Below are 13702 nucleotides of genomic sequence, written 5' to 3' on the forward strand. Positions count from 1 at the left end.
ACTCAACACCTAAACCAGGTTTCATTACCTGCCTTGCTGTTCTTTAACTATTAATTAATTTTCTTTCTAGTTGGACTATACTTCAAAGTTCTTCTCAAAGAGAATATCAGTCAACACATCACCTCAAAATGATCAGGTCTAGACTATTGGGCAGATATGGTCAAAGGCCTTTCAGAGATTAGATACACATCATCATTATTTCTTGCTAGGTTACCCCACTGATCCAGAGGAAGCTTGCCTTATTACCATTTCCCTAGAAAATTTGTCCTTCAAATCAAAAACCTTGCCACCTCAGTAAGACTCTGGCCTCCAAGTTTATGGTCTTTATGATGAAACTTTCATCTCCCAGCAGCCTGTTGAGGTCATGTCCTGCAACACTCAGCTTATTCTGAATTCTCCAATGAAGAGGCTTTTCACATCAGCCACTTTCTGCTTCTCTTTGAACCCCATGAAAAGGCCCTCAGCCTACCCCTTTATATATTGAACATGATACCACAGATTCCATTTTATGTATGTTCTTTCCCTAATCCTCAATTTTTAGGTTTCCTGTTACATCTATGCCCAAAGTACTATTAAAAAAATAGGAACTGATTGTCCCATAAATAAATGAAAACTAAATGATCCAGAACTGAACATCTTGTTCAAGATTGATTGATCAATGGACTACTGCACCAACATGTGCATTTTATTACAAACCCTCCTATCTCACAAATGTGTGTACACACACACAGACACACGCATATATCTTAAAGATGGAAATAATCTTGACAAAGGCAAGGTGGTGGCACTTGAAGTTAAGGACAAGGGGACTGACATCTGAAAAATACCTATAGTGTACCAGCATTACAAATGGCATGCAATTCTTGAATCCTCATGACAGCACTCGGAGACAGAGCAGCATTATCAAGGCCAGGCTGTGGGACAAGAATAGGTTGTCGAGTCCAATAAGTCTGCTTTGAATCTTTACACCCTTTCTAGATGCAATTTGTAACCCAGTCATGACTGCAGCACTTTGCCCTTAGCTTCCTGTCAATTCATGGCCCTGGAGTCTCTCAAACCACTTCTACATTACCTGCATTTTAAATCTATCACTGGATATGGATATGGGCAAGCATTGTCCATTGAACAAAATATCACTCTAACAAAAAGAATGAATCTATATTCCACAGCAGGGTAAGGTAGGGATAATAAGCCTCTAAGTTGGTGATGGACAGGGAAGCCTGGCATGCACCAGTCCATGGGGTTGCAAAGAGTCAGACATGACTGAGCGACTGAACTGAACTGAAGTCACTACTGAGCATTACAGATTATCCTTGAATAAAAGAACATTTATTAAAAGTCTTAGAATAAAAACTTTTTCTATCCTTTCATCACCGACACAATGGACATGAGTTTGAGTAAACTCCAGGATCTGGTGATGGACAGGGAGGCCTGGCATGCTGTGGTCCATGGGGTTGCAAGGAGTTGGACATGACTAAGTGACTGAACTGAACTGATCCTTTCATAAACTGGTTCGTTCTTCTCATTATGTGTTTCCTTTTTTTTTTTTTTCTTCTTAAACCATTTCAGTTTTGAGAAATGTAATAGATGTTTACTAAAAAGGTCTGGACCATATTCAGAACTTGTGCAAGCCTCAAAATTCTTAGTTTATTCAGTATGTGGAGTTCCACTATTGCTTAATTGCCACACCCTTTTCAAATTCTTCAGAGATCTGCAAATCTGAAGCCAATCAGAGATGGTTAATTTATTTTATTCAGCCCAAAGTGCCCCAAATAAATTTTTTTCCTTCTTGGAAAATTCACTTTAGACCAGGTCAACACAATAATCAACACCCAACCTGCTTGACAGGCACCCACAATCTAACAATCTGCTTTACCAGACAGGCCTCCTGCTTCCCCTTCTAGTTCCCAGAAGTCTCTGCATCAACTGTGATGTCTGTCTGCCCAAAACAGAAAAAGCACCACTTGTAGGACTTCCCTGGTGCCCAGTGGCTAAAACTCTGTGTTCCCAATGAAATGGACTTCCACATGCCGCAACTAAGACCCAACACAGAAAAATAAATTAATTAATTTTTAAAAAAAGCATCACTTGTAAAAGATAACACAAGCCTGACTTTATCTAGTGGGAAATTAACATAAAAAACATAGATTTTTAGAGCTAAATCCCAATTTGGAAACCTATGTGGCAATTAAAACACAAGGATTGGCACAAATGTCACTTGTCCTCACAATTCTCAATACTCTTCCTTCTCCCTCTCCACCACCCCTCTCTTCCCTCCCTTGCACCCACAGCTCCTTCACTTCATGCCCACACAGATGCAGCAACCAGATCTGCAGTATCAAATCAACTCTTAGAACACTGAGGCTCATAGATGTGAAATGAGCTGTCCAAGGTCAACTATGTAGGTAGTTAGAGAATCAAGATTTAAACCCTGATCAAATCTTTTGCTCTTTCCATAGCACATTGATAAAAAGGGGAGAAAGAAGGAAGGAAGGAAGGGACAGGAAGTCTGTTCTGTGTCTGGACACACAGAGGACCATATTGTTCCAAGCACTTGTTAGAGAAGCAAGTGCTGGTCACTTACAAAACACCAGCAAATTTCCCATGCTCTTTTTATATTCTCTCTGCATTGGTCTTGGACCCTGGGGTGTAAAAACCTCACTCGTCCATCATCCACCAGTCAATAGTTATGATAAAGAAAAATATTAGCCCACAGTGGAGGTGATATTTAGTCTGAGTCTTAAAAAAAAAAAATGAGTCAATATTTGTGAGGCAATTGGGAGAAAGACATTACAGACGTAACACTTTCAGTTGGTAAAGCACTTTCTGAATGTTATTGCATTTAATACTAAGAAAAGGAAGAGAAAAAAATCTCATTGTGAGATACACGAGATTGTTCTTATTATCCCCATTTTAAAGATTAGGAAACTGAGGATTAGGCTGCATGAATTAGCACACTTCACATCCTCATGACACACTCAGTATATGTGGAACACATTGGAGAGGAAAAACTCTTTTTGTAGTGTTAAAAATGATCAAAGATCATTTAGGCAATAAAACAAATTTTAATATTTCATGAAGCAGGCAGTCCCCATTCCCAAGGGTCCAGAGAACTGCAAAATGGAAAAGACAAGAAACTTTTACAGGATATAAAACAAGGAACAAGGAAGAGAAAAATAGGAAATGAATAAGACAAGAGGAAATAAATAATCTACAGAATCCAGAGTTGGCTTGGCATTTGGGGATTGGCTAACTGCATATACTATGCTTCTGCTCAAGTGGAGCATTTACAGGGACAAAAAGTTTTCTAAGTTGTGATATGCTGACTAGGCACCCCATCTGGGAGTAGTTCTATCTTGAGCCTAAAAATGTATTTCAATGATGAGGTCATATGGATGAATGCCTCAATTTGGTGGGACTGGTGTCCTCATAAGAAAAGAGAGACAGACACCAGAGTTACAAAGCACAGAGAAAAGGCATATAAAGACACAACAAGAAAACAGCCATTTACAAGCCAGGAAGAGAGGTCTCATCAGAAAACAACCCTGACAACTCCTTAATCTTGGGCTCTCAGCCTCTATAACTGATAGTGAATACATTTCTGTTGTTTAATCCACCCAGTCTGTGGTATTTTGTTATGGTAGTCCTGCTGCTGCTGCTGCTGCTGCTAAGTCACTTCAGTCGTGTCTGACTCTGTGCAACCCCACAGACGGCAGCCTTCCAGCTCCTCTGTCCCTGGGATTCTCCAGGCAAGAATACTGCAGTGGGTTCCCATTTCCTTCTCCAATTCATGCACGCATGCTAAGTTGCTTCAGTCGTGTCCGACTCTGTGTGACCCCATGGACAGCAGCCCACCAAGTCCTCTGTCCACAGGATTCTCCAGGCAAGAATACTGGAGTGGGTTGCCATTTCCTTCTCCAATGGTAGTCCTAGAAGACTAAAATCCTAACAAAGCTAGCCTAGGACATGGCGCATCAGATCAATTGCAGATGCATGATCCAAGGAGAAACCAGAGTAGGCAACAGTGACTCTCCTTGGGCCTGACCCTGGGGTGTGGTCCTATTACTAGATTTATAGCAAAACTTTGGAAGACAACTGGTGAATAAAGTTGGTGGTAGCTCAGTTATTTAACTTGTATCTATTGAGCTCCCACAATGAGTTAGATATGAGGAATCTAGGGTATATTTGGATGAGATGTACATGTAAACAAACAAATGAGATGAAGGCAGAGTGGATAGAACACGGAATTAGGACCAGAATCATCTGGTTTTGAATTCCAGCTCTACTGTTTACTCTAACATTATGAACTGGACATATTAAGTTACCTAGCCTCTCTGTCTAAGACTAGATGTTCTCATCTATAAAATGAGTTTGATATACACACCGCATAACACTACTGAGAGAATAAATGAGCTATTTTATGTACAGCCCATTTAAAGTACGTGATGCATAGTAGATACTCAATAAAGTATGTATATTATTATTTTAATTATGTACAAAATCTATTGAAGGCAATCATAAAAGGATTATCACCTTTACATAGATATATCAAGAAGGTTTGCTAGAGAGAGAGCAATATTTAAAAAGAATCTTGAAAAATGAGAAGGCGCTTACTTGGCTCGCAGGGCAAATGTATTTGTAAATGCAGTTCAGGTCCAGGTAAAGGTAAGAAGAAATTTTAAAACTACAATTGAAAGTTCAGGGAACTGTATTTAATTTAACCCAGTTTACCTAGAGATTGAGGGGATAGTGAATTAGGATATGATACTAACTGCATGTGATAGGCAGAGAAGGCAATGACACCCCGCTCCAGTACTCTTGCCTGGAAAATCCCATGGACGGAGGAGCCTGGTAGACTGCAGTCCATGGGGTCACGAAGAGTCAGACACTTACTGAGCGACTTCACTTTCACTTTTCCCTTTCATGTCTTGGAGAAGGAAATGGCAACCCACTCCAGTGTTCTTGCCTGGAGAATCCCAGGGACGGCGGAGCCTGGTTGGCTGCCGTCTATGGGGTCACACAGAGTCGGACATGACTGAAGTGACTTAGCAGCCACAGCAGCGTGTGATAGGAGGCTTCCCAGGTGGTGCTAGTGGTAAAGAACCCACCTGCCAATGCAGGAGGTGTAAGAGACACAGTTTCAATCCCTGGGTCAGGAAGATCCCTTGGAGGCGGGCACAGCAACCCACTCTAGTATTCTTACCTGGAAAATCCCATGGAGAAAGGAGCCTGGCAGGCTACAGTCCATAGGGTCGCAGAGGACGTGACTGAAGCAACTTAGCACACAGGCACACTTTGTGTGACAGAGACACAAAGTAACAGTGACTTAAAGCTGATAGTTTATTCTTCTCACATAAAACTCTGAGCAGTATGGTAACTACTCTGTAGAATCATCAAGGTATCTAGTTATTCTTATCTTTGTCTTCATATGCAACATCCACATTCCAATCAGTGAAAAGACAAACAGAGGGAAGAGGAGGGAATCCTCATTCCTCTGAAGAACAGAAACTCGATGGACTTCCCTGGTGGTCCAGTGGTTAAGACTCTGCCTTTCAGAGCACGGGGTTCAGATTCCATCTCTGGTTGGAAAACTAAGATTCCACATGCCGTGGGGTGCAGCCAAAAAGTAAAAAAATAAAGAACGGAAACTCAAAGTTACACACATGCCTTCTAATCATATCTTCTTAACCAGAAATTAGTCATGTGAACATACATACCAAGCTGCAAAGGAACCCAGAAAATGTGATTTGTATTGAGAAACCATTTTCCTGTGCCGAAGTCTTCCTTGAAAAATATTATATTTTTGATCTGAAACTGCTCAAAGTTCACTATAAGGACTACGTTAATCATCAGTATTTCTGAGGAGGTTGGTTATCTTCAATACACCACAAAGTGTCTGCCACTAACACTGGTTCCCCCCAAACTGGCTTCTTTCAACATGACTAGAGCTTGTCTCTGATCTGTACACTCAGCAGCCTGCCCCTGTGTGATCTCCAATCTCACGCTTACTGTAAGGAGAGGAGGGTTTTATCTCATTTGAACTTGAGTGAGAAGAGTGAGTTCCAGACTGGGTGTCTGAACAGAAATGGACTCCCCACTGAAGAGAAACACAATGCCTTTTGGGCTAAGTGATCCTTTCAAATGTTCTTCTAAGGTCAAGAGTTTATCGTGCTATGGTTTCGTATCCAATTTACGGGACTTGAAATTATAATTTTAAACAGATGAAGTACATTAAGATAGATACTTTACTTGTACCATAATTAATTTATAAAACCTGTCTCAACTAAGAGATGCTGATTTCTAAAAATCAGGGTTTTCAAACTGAAAAAATGACTTTGCCCATAAAAAGATGTGTCAGATTTCATCAAATAAAGTCAAGAATCCAAAAGCTATAAAGTCAAGAATCTATAAAGCTAAATATAGCAAGAACTACATTCATTATTTCTCAAAGAAAAATGCCCCCAAAGTCTTTAAGTTGTGACAGAAAATCAATTAATAAATGAAAGAATTGCCCTAATTGCAATACAGAATATCATCTAACGATAGTGAAGTAGGTAATTGAGCCTAATGGTAATATCATTTAATTAAAGAAATGTTTAATCTAGTCTACTTAAGACCCCATGTCCTGATATTTGGCAAAACTAATACAATTATGTAAAGTTTAAAAATAAAATAAAATTAAAAAAAAAAAAAAAAGACCCCATGTCCTGTGTAGTTGCTGCTGTGTTGTATCGTGGTTAGCCTCTTAGTCAGGTCTGACTCTGTGACCCTTTGGACTGTATGTAGCCCACCAGGTTCCTCTGTCCATGGAATTTCTCAGGCCAAAATACTGGAGTGGGCTGTCATTTCCTCATCCCAACCCAGGGATTGAAACTGCGTCTCCTATGGTAGGTGCTATGAAGAGTAAAAGATTTTTTAAAAGTATGTGACTATATTTTCTTCTCTGTACCAAGAAAATGCTGTTTTTTCTTTTTCATAACAGAATGTAGGCCTATCAGCCTAACTTGATGGCTTTCAATCTGTTTGCTCCCGGGAATCACCTAATAAAATGAAAATTTCAAATTAAAAAGTAAAAGAAAGAAAACTTTAAAATATATACACCAACACCCAGGTCACACAATGAAAACAGACTTCCTGTAAATGGAGCCCAGCAACCCAAGTGATTCTTTGTTCAGCCCTGGTAGGGAACCAGGGCCCTAACAGGACTGAGCTCCTTGAGGGAAAAAAAGCATGTCCTCATCACCGCTCCTGACACACACTCAAACTTTCTATAAGTCGACAGATGGATGGATAGACAAACACATCAAAAGCTAGTGTTTCCTGCCCTGAAGTTACTTATTATCAAGTAAGAAAAATATAACTTGTACACAGATAGTTGTGTAAATTACAAGCCAGTAGATGTGGCATGATTGCCACTGTATTTTATAACAGAGATTCTGATCTGAAAGAAAGCCCTGTTAAATGCATATAATGGAGCACTTTCATTTAAGAGCCAAACAAGAAAGGCTTCAGTTATGCTGCTGATTAACATCTAATTTTTGAAAAGAAGGGAGTCATTTCACAGATTGTATCATTTAAAAGAAATAAAAAAGAAAGTAACAATGAGGTCAAGCAAATCTTGGAAGTGAATTTCAAGGCTCCCTTAAGCCTTGTCCCCATATCAGCTTCCCTAGGCAGACTAAATGTTTGGTTTGATTTAATTTGGTTTGGTTTTAGGATGACTTTCCTCCCCTGTTATGATTATTCCCAGGTCACCTGACTACTATACTCTCTTTTAATCTACAAACAGTGCTTTCATCCAGCTAGATAATCTAGTATCAGGATATTAATCCTTCTAAGGCCCTTAGCCAGCATCATTCTGAACTAACTCTACCACGCCCAATTAAGTGTCACTTAGCATCAAAACTGACTCCAGATCCTTTGATGCCAAACACTACTCACAAGGGACTGTGCAAATTAAATGACTCATCTTAAACAATTGGAGCATTTATAATCTATATATTTCCCAATGGAAACTAAATGAACAAATAAACTATGGAAGCAAATGATATTTAGGCAAAAGTCTTCCTATCCAGTCAGCTTGTGTATTTATGTTTGATGAGGAAAGAGAAAATTCTTACCACTTTCTTGGGGAGGACATTTTCAGAACAATTTGAAACATTTTTAAGCATAAAATTGCATAACAGTTAACTCAAAAACATCTCTAGTACAATAGAAAACAAAAGTGATATTCAACCAAATGCATCAGGCAGATAAAATTCAGGCACAGAAATGGAAAAGTTGGTTTAAAGTTAGAATGCTATTATCTCCTAAGAGGCAGATTATATCTCCCATGTTTCTCAACTTTTGGAAAGTGGGGTACTAAGTTTCTAAGGTCCTCTTTTTCTTGGGAGTGAGACCAGCCTGGGAAGTGTTCTAACTCCATTCTGACTCCTGACATGCAAGAACCAAGAGTGAAGGCCTGAAACCACACAGGAGCACTTTGGATGCAAGCATCCGTGCAACATCCTAAGCAGCAGAGCTGACACCTGCCCTTTTTACACCTTCATCATCACATGTGCCAACACTTGACTCAGGCACACACAGAACTTTGGTCAATAGCATAGCACCACTACTCATCTGCTTGACCTTTCCTCCCTTTCCAGGAGTCTAATCTTTGCTGCTTCTCCTCCTTATTCACTGATTTCACAATCTTTGTTGATTTTTTCGTCCTTTCTCAAATATTTAACTTTCTTTCCATTTATCTCTTCTATGGCTTCTCAAAAAATGAGTCTCTAGCCCATCTTCTCTCCCTCTTTAGACTCAGATCGAAGCCTCCAGCTGCCTTCTGAATATCTTCACTTGAATAGCCAATAATCCGAAACAAAATTTGGTGTTATCTTACTCACCAAATATGCTCTTCATTCCTCTTCTTCCATCTCAGACTCATGATCTTACTGTCCATCAAGCGTTCTGTGCTAATGAGTAGCTGAGTGGTCTTGATTCCACTTTAAACCCCTATTGCAGAATTAACTTCTGTCCCCTCTTTTGATCTAATCACTCGGTGCTCACACATTCTCACCTAGGCTAATACAACCATCTCCTAACTGGTCTCCCTGCTGCTTGTCTTTCCACCACTCTTGCAACCATCCTGCTGGGTTTATCTTCTTAAAGTACAATAGATCCGATTTTGTCATGATTCTACTTCTGAATGTTAGCTGACTCTTCCTTTCCTGTGGGATTAAGTCCAAAAACCAGAAAGGGCATACAAAGCCCTTCCAATTATGACCCCAACCTACTTCTCTAGCTTCACTCTGATATGCCTCTCTACATTCTCAAATGAATCTCTCTTTATCTCCCAAATTGACCATGCTCTTCCTACTTTTTGCATGTGTTATGCCTTCTGCATGAAATGTCTGGCCTTCCCCCACTCTACCTCTACCCCAACCTGGAGAAAAACTTCTATTTTCTCAATAGAAAATAATAATAATAGATCAAATGTCACCTGGCTAGAAAGGCTTCCCTGAGTTTTTCAAAGCCTAAAACTAAGATCATGGCATCTGGTCCCATCACTTCATGGCAAACAGGAGGGGAAAAGTGGAAACAGTGACAGATTTTATTTTCTTGGGCTCCAAAATCAAAGCAGACAGTGACTTCTGTCATTAAATTAAAAGATGTTTGCTCTTGGGAAGGAAAAATATGACAAATCTAGACAGCATATGGAAAAGCACAGACATCACTTTGCCAACCAAGGTCCATCTAGTCAAAGCTATTGATTTTCTGGTAGTCATGCATGGATGAGAGAGTTGGACCATAAAAAGGCTGAGCATCAAAGAATTAATGCTTTCAAATTGAGGTGCTGGAGAAGACTCTTGAGAGTCCCTTGGACAGCGAAGAGATCAACCAGTTAACCCTGAAGGAAATCAATCCTGAATATTCATTGGAAGGACTGAAGCTGAAGTTGAAGCTCCAATATTTCGGCCACCTGATGTGAAGAGCTGACTTACTGGAAAAGACCCTATTTCTGGGAAAGATTGAAGACAGGAGATGAAAGGGACGACAGAGGATGAGATGGTTTAATGGAATCACCATCTCAATAGACATAAGTTTGAGGAAATGCAGGGAGTTAGTGAAGGACAGGGAAGCCTGGCATGATGCAGTCCATGGGGTCACAAAGAGTCAGACACGACTTAGCAACTGAACAACAACAACCCACCCCACATCTGACTAGGCCAGACACATAATTTCAAGAATCTAGGAGGCATTGACTAGAAGGAAACTCCCTGCAACAGGTAGGAACCCTATCTAACTGGCTCACCAGCGTCTAATACTTTGCCCAATAGAGAGTCACTGTTCAACATATATTTTAATAAGTGAATCTCGTACCTTCAGGCTTTAGAAGGCAGAAACAAATATATAAATAAATAGTGTTGAAACAAAAGTATTGCAGGGAGGGAGAATATTAGGAAATGAGACCAAAAAAATCATGAAAGCCAAAAATCTAGGCAGAGGGAAAAACTGGGCTTGAAGTCTTTCAGGGAGACCTCCTAGAAGACCAAATAAGAGATAAGGTTCAAAGGTTCAGGTGTGGACAGAGAGGGAGTGGTTATAGGTGCTCATCCAGTGTGAACACCCAGACAGGTTGGTCTTCTCCCCCTGATGGCACATGGTTCATTTACAAGCAGTGCCTTGTGTTGCAATTTATCTGTTCACATACCTGAAACACCCACCAGACAGTGTGTTCTTTGAAGGCAGCCATGCTACCTTATTCACTGTTATATCTGAGCACCTGGTACCATGGCCACCACTTAGTCATGGTTTTACTATAAATTTTGCTGCTTTATAAAATCTTAGGTATAATAAATGATTGTGCAGGGCCTGACTTTCACTATTGTAAACACTAGTGAAAGTAGACTCAGGGATGGAGAATCCAATAGTAGTATTCTGCTGGGTGAGATCATGGAAGTCATGACACCTGAGAAGGTTGCTTTTCTTAGCTTTATTTTTAGGGCAATAACCATAAACTTTGTGACCCAGGCCTATTTCTACCTCAGTTCCAGGAAAGTTTTCACCTCTAGAAGAACTGATTAACAGCTTAAGCTAAATAAAGTACCTAATAAAGAATTCTTGCCATGATTTTTCAAGGTCTTTCCTGATGGGTGACTTTGACACTTATAATCTCTACTGGCACTCTATCGGTCTTGTCTGGTTAGACTCAGAATACAGTCAGCTCTATTTTTAACAGAGCAACTTTTAAAGGAGCAAAACAAATTATCAGCCTATTAGCTTTTCCATATTCTACTTTGATAAAATGCAAATATGAATTTCTCAGTAAACATTTCACAATATACATTTCTCAATAAACATTTCACAGTATAACTCGGGAGTGACCACAAATTCTGTATCCATCTTCCCATAGAGAGGTGAGAGCATGTGCCCATCTCCTGATCTTATTGGGCTTGTGAGTCTGTCCACCAACAGGGTAGAGAGCACATAATACCATATCATTTCTTCTTTTTTTAACTGAAAAATGCTTTATTTTTAGAGATATCACCTTTGGCATTTAAACTAAGCAAAATATTCACTAAAGAAGTTGGTTAACAATTCAGGTAGTTTAAAAATTTTTTGTCTGTGCTATGTTTTTCATTAAAAATATTTTAATAATTTTTGAAGGCATGGGGGAAGGATGGAGGAGCTGAATTACTATTTCAGGGTCTCTGATTACTGCTTTTTTATTCAGTTCAGTGGTAAGGTAAGATTTATAAGAATATATATATATGTACAATTGAATCACTTTGCTATACAACACCTGAAACTAAGACAACATTGTAAATCAACTATAATTCAATAAAAAATTTTAAGTAAAATAATAAAAGATTTATAAGAGAAGTTACATTTTAGAAAATCAAGGTGATAAAAGTAATATTCAGCCTGGGATTGTACCATTCAAGAAAAAGAAAGATTAAAAAAACCACTTAAAAAAGTCAAGATAATAAAATTATATTCATAAGATCCTACTCATAGTAAGGAAATACTTAGTATAAACATTATAAAAATAATCCTTACCATTTATTCAACACCTATCATTTGCCAGGCGATCATGCTTTAATGTCATGATTTCTAATTCTAAAAACTATTCTTAAGAAGACAATTAAGTTGTTTTTTGAAACAGAAAAAGGAAATGAAGCGTATTAAAGTTTAATGACTCATCTAAGGCCATACAGCTAGTAGACATTAGAACTGGTGTTTGAATGCAAGTTTTTCTTCCATACCACACAGCACCTACCATAAAGAAAATCAGCTGAATAAACTTCCCCTATTATTTTAACCAAATTTCATTTGTAAAGTCCCTGAGACAGTCTATTATTCTGATATGGCAATATCCATCTTTCATAGTATTAATAATTAATTAAGAAAATCCATCACGTTCTTACCCTGTGTTTGGAAAACAGTGTCATCACAAATAATAAGCTATTCTTGTCCTCAGTTACAACAATTTAGAACCTGTTACTCAAAACAAGAAGCCCTTGGATTCAAATATAAAAAACAGTATTCTATTTAGACATTCTTCAAGATGGTTGGATGGCATCACTAATTCAACGGATATGAGTTTGAGCAAGCTCCAGGAGATGGTGAAGGACAGGGAAGCCTGGTGTGCTGCAGTCCATTGGGCTGCAAAGAGTCAGGCACAACTGAGCGACTGAACAACAACAAATTCTATTTTGCCACAATTACAAAGATCCAAAACTCCATTTTTGAGCCATTTCTGCATAATAAAAATCTAGTCTGCATTTGTCCTTAACAGAGAATATTAAACTAAGAAGTCCCTGAAGAGGTCAGAGTGTCAACAAAATTCAACATGATGGTGGAGCCCACACAGACAAAGGAAACAAAGCCAGGCCCTTCCACACAGCCATACATCCTCAGGATGATTTCATTTAAACTCAATGTCTCTTCATGCCACACATATTCCCCAATGTCTGCTAGGTGAAATACCACAATTGCTATGGGTCTACTTTCCTGCAGTCTTGTGTAGACTTCACTGCCACCTCAAAACCCAAAGGGATGTCTGCCATGGAGTACACCAGGACTTCCTGGTACTGAGAAGTATTTTCAGTGACTCCACCAAGTCCAGATTTCACCACAAGTTTCCCATACAATAAGGAATGCTCTGCTCCAGGTTTTATCCACACTTAATATTTGGCATAGGGTGCTAGGGAATCCAGAATTATTCTGTTAAAACTTGTAGGTCTTGCATGTCCCCAAAGACACCAGCTGTGTCATTGGAGATACTGGCAGCCAACTTCAAGATCATCTCATTCACGTAGTACACTCGGTACTTGTGTAACCTGAAATGAGGTGCCATAAATCCTGTCGAGCATAGCTTAAGTCTCCCCGATGTATTCTACTATCTTCTCAAACACTACATGGGCCTACTCTTCAGTCAGTAGTCTCCTTTTCCTGCTAGGTTGGAACATCGGATGATCTTGCCTCATTTGCTGGAAACAGGTCAGCAGCCAGCCGCGTCTTGGCAACCTCAAACCCTGCCTCTTTAGCCCCTTTCCAATTTTCTCCCCTGCGCTAGCACCCCATAGCCTGGAGGATCATCAAGGAAAGAAAGCCAGCCTAGTGAGAAACCATAGCGACCAGAAGTGAGCTCCAGTTGCTCCTGGTCCTAGATTCTAAGCCAGCGCCCTTGCTGAGCAGGAGGGGAAGTGACCGC

The 13702-nt window shown here is 39.5% G+C and overlaps 1 pseudogene; it reads right to left on the bottom strand.

Annotated features, from left to right (window-relative positions):
• Positions 1-12795: 12795 nt before the first annotated feature.
• LOC129657392 (60S ribosome subunit biogenesis protein NIP7 homolog) lies at positions 12796-13457 on the bottom strand (annotated as a pseudogene).
• Between the last annotated feature and the right edge of the window lie 245 nt (positions 13458-13702).

The sequence above is a fragment of the Bubalus kerabau genome, chromosome 7 (assembly GCF_029407905.1).
Source record: "Bubalus kerabau isolate K-KA32 ecotype Philippines breed swamp buffalo chromosome 7, PCC_UOA_SB_1v2, whole genome shotgun sequence".
Taxonomy (NCBI): Eukaryota; Metazoa; Chordata; class Mammalia; order Artiodactyla; family Bovidae; genus Bubalus; species Bubalus kerabau.